General features: G+C 33.3%; 1 pseudogene; it reads right to left on the bottom strand.

Annotated features, from left to right (window-relative positions):
* Nucleotides 1-1757: 1757 nt before the first annotated feature.
* On the bottom strand, nucleotides 1758-3165 carry LOC148939792 (uncharacterized; annotated as a pseudogene).
* Nucleotides 3166-5507: the final 2342 nt, after the last annotated feature.

A 5507-nucleotide genomic window follows, 5' to 3' on the forward strand; every position in this document is an offset into this window, starting at 1 on the left:
AAATGGGTTAAACTTAAATTGAGTATACAAATCAAACCTAAAAGAAACGAGAATTACTACAAACAAGAGATTGAGGTTTACTTCCTTTTTTCAAAATAAAAGTCTAAAAACTACTAAGTCACTACCACTTTATATTAAAGTTCTACTGGATACCAAGGGATCCCTTAGGGCAAACAGAGTAAGGGAGGGAACTTGTGACTAGGCAGTGGTGAGACAGTGGATCTTAATCAAAGTTAGGAAGATAATTCGGAAATAAAGAGGTACAAAAACTTTAAAATTCAATAAATGTCTACCACTGCCCTTCTATAGGGCCAGAAAAAATAATATAATTTTGTAATTTCATTAAAAAAACTTGTTTTTTTTTATTGAATTTCCTATTGCTCTTACAGAAATGACATTGATTCTGGTTCACACGCTCAACACTATACCACCCCCCTCACAAAAAACTCACCCGTGTAGATTTATTCCAACGAGAAGTGTATCCCCCCCTCTCGTCAAATACCCTCCAGACAGATCCATCATCGTTGAAAATCCTCCCCTCCCCGTAAAATAGCTTGCGGACGATTTAATATCATCCAAAAAAACTTTTAATATCAATATCTTATTTGTCTAATCATTAAGACTAAATAAAAATCATGTTTGAACAAAAAAAAACTGTTCGTTAATAACAATATAAAATGCTTAAACATATCTTTTAAGTATTGTTTTGGCCATCCTAGAAAAATACAATTGTCAGCAGGGCCGTATCCAAATTTTTTTTAGGGGGGGGGTTTGTTTACAAATGGACTTTTTTTTCGAAGGAAGGTTTTGCAAAAACAAAGCTCCAAAAAACACATAAAAAAAATTTGTTTATATTCATTTTTGCTATGTTTTTACGACTCGAACAAACATTATAGGGGGGTGGGAGGAACTTTCTTTTATATGTTATTTTATTCTAACGGGACAATACATTCAAGTTACTTGATTTGTCAGATAAATACTTGATATTAAAATATTACAGGCTCTGTCTGTTTAATTTGACGCAAAACTCGTACGCAGGGCAGATGCAAGTTAGTAAAATGCAATACCATTCCCACTTGATCCCTTATTTTAGTACTTCCAAACAATAATTTTTTTTTCAAGAAAAGGTGGGGGGGGGGTACAAAAATATAACCTACAAACTAATTGAGAATCGTTTGAAACTATGAAACATATGACATTAATTTTAAATATTTAAGTATTGACCAGTACTTTTTTGGGGTCTAGAGCTTCAGAACAGTTCAAAACAAGTTTTAGGCATTGAACTTTACTTGAAGTCTGGAAGTCAAGATATACAGCATCCATCAAATGTTACTGTGTTCCATTTCATTATCTGAGCGACAGATAAACTCTTGATAGCCCAATGAGTGTTTGAACTTTGGTTCAAAGTTTTTTTCAGTCAGAATAAACCAGAACTCCTCCCCGTAAAATAGATTGCGGACGATTGAGCCTGAAAAGTTCTCCTTAGCATTATTTCATTTGAATAAGACTTTAATCTCTAATCAGTTTCTCGATCACTCCAGAAATGTCCCCTTCTGTGGAAATTATTCCCCGGAAATCAAAACGCGTGAAAAATAGCCACCGGATAATCCCCCCGAAAAATCTCTACATAAAGAACTTGCCAAAGAGAATGTAAAAAAATTAAAATGAGCTTTTGTATCGTAGGCCTAATCGATAAGATAACAGACAACTTGCGTTTGGTTTATGTTTCTCTTGGATAAGCTGCAGTAAATATAATTTTACTTACTTTTCAAATTACTAAGCGGAGGTCTGGCAACGTCAATTCCAACATCTTGGAGTCCAGTCAATGTATCATCGGTTATATTACAGTCTTTCACTTTAAGAGTAGCCAAATTGACTAAATTAGCAGCTATTTCTCTAAACAAGTTGTCATCCAGAGGGCACGACTTTAAATTCAGAAATGTCAAATTTAGGAGCTTCGAGGTGATAAATTGGAGGCACTCCTTGTCAATATCACTGCTATTTCTAAATGGAAAGTCTATTTCTAAATGAGTCAACTGTTTATCCAATGGTTCATCAAACCCTGTCTGCATAGGACGAATACCAAGATAACTATGGTTCAAGGCTAATTTAAGAGTTTTAAGTTGCTTTAGGTGCATTAAAGACTCCAGCCTAAGGGATAAATCAGATACTAAATCATTGAAAGAGAATGTTATCAACTTTTCCAGGTGACAACAGAGGAAATTGAAATTTTCACCAGAAATTGGTAGATCGGTATGGATATTTAGAAGGGCTATCCCAGTTCGGTGAGTAGCAATAGCTTCAACAAGCCTTTCTGCATCTCCTCCATAATATTCTAGGTTCAACGATTTTAGCCTCAAATCTGGTAATTTTAATAAACAAACTATAGACAAACTGTCTATATATCTGACGCCAAGATTAAGTGAAATAATGTTGGAACATTTTGGTTCAATTATATGTCGCACTAATAACATACTACTGTCGAAAAAAGGTGTCAGGCCAAGGTGAAATAGATTGGGCATGAAATTCGTCAGTTTTATAAGTGCAGTTTCAGCATATTTACTATCTTTCATTTCAAGATGACTGACACTTACTAAATTTCTTAAATCACAAACTGAATCCGTATTAGACTCAGAGATATAACAACAGTCATCCAAACTGAGGGTTACTAAAGAAGTACAGCAGCAGAGGAAACTCTCAATTTGTATTTCGTTTATATTACACTTTTGGAAACTTAAATGATTTACATGAGGCGAAAATAACTTCCAACACTCCAATATTTGTCCCTATTCGGTTTCTGAAGTCTTCCAATCAAAGGCCTATAAATACAAAACACTAATTTGACAAAGTAAAACAATTAAATTATATTTGATTTCGATGAGTCAAAATTGAGTCTGTTTATTATGCTTTCTATTTCATCACGTACCGCCACGAATTTCAGGGGTGTGTCCCCGAATTCATAGTAGTACAAAGGTTTAAATTAAATGATGACGTGCAAATAATATACCAATACGATAACTATCCCCACAAGCATAAAAAAAAGTTCATACCTGGGTTTATTATCTTTGTACATATGCTATATAAACAGAGTACACCAAAGATGAAAAATCGACTAACAGCGCAAGTCCGATTCAAAACAGTCACAGCAAAATTATAGTCAGCCATAGTAACGCTCAGGGTTGCCATCTGGACACGTTATGTCAAAAGGACACATTCCCATGTGCCGGGACACAATGACATAAAAGGGCAAAAAAGTGACACGTTTTAAAAGAAGAACACATTTTGTAAATTACTAACATAAAGCGGTACATTTACAAACTGACTTCTCACCAAAATTTTCACCAAAAAAATCACTTTTCACCAAAATAGTGCCTTGTGTGTTTTTTTTTTTTTTTTTTTGAGGATTCAGGTTTTGCCCGAAATGTGTTAAGTAAATAGCTTTACACAAGGTAATAGACTTACTATTTTATATGAGTTTTGTGCTTTCATACTAAGTCCTTTTGCATTAATGTTTTTATCGGAATTTTTTTTTGTTTGCATTAAATTCGATGTCAATTAGCTGCTTTGAAAGAAGCTTACAAAGCGTCTTTTGGTCAATAATACATACGAAAAAAAACCTCTAGTTTTCGAGATTTCAAGATGGACATATTTTAGCTAAAATTTATGTATTTTTGGATGTTTAGGGGTTACTTTCAAGGACCAAAAAGTTGGCAACCCTGGTAAAGTTTACTAAAGATGCACAGTGACACTGGAAACTCAAATCCTCTTTCGTTAATTTTACACTTATGGAACCCGAGATGTTTCTGAAATCCTACATACAAAAAAAGACTTGAGCTAAGTAACATTTTTAAGACTATAGTCAGAAAAGTCTGAACATACTTAGTAAATATCACACAGAGCCACATGCCACAGCAATTTTCAAAAACCCATTTTCAGATGTAATAATAACCTTAATAAAAGCGAAGTTTTAAATATATAATAATGAGTAAGAATCAATCTACATAATTGGCTGCATCCATAGCTTCACAGAATACATGTTCAAATACAACCCTTTTTTTTCTTTTCTTTTTTATGTTTCTGTATATATACAAATCAATGACTATCTACTTTATATCATGACAATCTACCTTAGTTCTGTTCTAGGATTGATGGATGAACCTAACCAACATGATTTTAATTCAAAAATCAACGGGGCCTATTGAACTTTTAATGAAAAATATTAATCAATTGCTTAAAAATCTTAAAGTGCAAAGACAATCAAAATAAAATCACCCCCCCCCCCAACCCGACCCATCTTACGTCTATCCATACCTGAAAACCGCGATTCTATAAGATTTAGGGTAGTACCATAATATCGTCAGCACCACCACCTCGAACCGTCAAGATAAATATAGAAAGCTAATTAGTTGAATTTGACAATGATAGTCCTTCATAAAAAATTCAAACATCTACGATTACTTGATTTCCAAAGATAACTAAGCCTTCAAAGAAGAGCTATCTCCTTAAGCTATTTGGTGCCGTAATTTTTTATTTTTCCACTCACGTTTAATTTTTTTATATTTGGTGCCTGCTACCACCAAAATCTAAAGAATTGGATATAAAGATTCTTTATAAAAAATTGAATTCTTAATTTTTCCTAATTATGTAAGGTTCAGATGGGCATGCAAGTTTGCCCTTTAGTCCTCGTCCTGATTAAAACAACAGGATTCATTTTTCAGTTTCCTTGGTTCTTCAAAGGATATTTATGGCTCTATCACATATCAGGTTTTATAATTAAATACAGTCAAACCTACACCTGTTTCATTAAACACATTAATAAAGTGACTCTGACAAAGTGTTGAGCGATATTTGATATCGATATATCGGACCAAATATCGAATATCGAAACGTATTATCGAAACCAAAATTTTTTGGGGTCTCTAACCCCCTATATTCCCCGTGGAAAATCCACCACATAAAAATTCTGCAAATTTTAAGCATACATCTTCAATATTCTTTGCAGGCTTGAATTCTTTCTTCTATAATTCATTTTATTTATCCTTATCTTACATCATACCCTGGCTTCTTTTTCGCAAGAATTCACTTCCGGCTCCCGAGTCAGATACGTGTGAATTATTACAGACCGAGAATGAAAAGTTCACAACAAATGATGTTATAATGAAAAGTTGGAATTTTGAATGTTGTCAAAGCTGAACTAACCGATCAAACTGGGTGAATTTTCTCAGTCTGAAGAATTCTGTATAGGAAATGGAGTTATCTGTCACAGATAAATTAAGATAAGGTAATCTAATTTAATTGTAATTATACATGTATAATTTATATGTATATATATATCGGTTATATTACAGTCTTTCAGTTTAAGAGTAGCCAAATTGACTAAATTAGCAGTTATTTCTCTAAACAAGTTGTCTTCTAAAGGGCATGACGCTAAGCTAAGAAATGTCAAATTTAGAAAACTCGAGGTGATAAAATGGAGTCTATCCTTGTCAATATCACTGCCAATGTTA

This window comes from Artemia sp. Qi Xiang Cuo, chromosome 20 (assembly GCF_049724085.1).
Source record: "Artemia sp. Qi Xiang Cuo chromosome 20, ASM4972408v1, whole genome shotgun sequence".
Lineage (NCBI taxonomy): Eukaryota > Metazoa > Arthropoda > Branchiopoda > Anostraca > Artemiidae > Artemia > Artemia sp. Qi Xiang Cuo.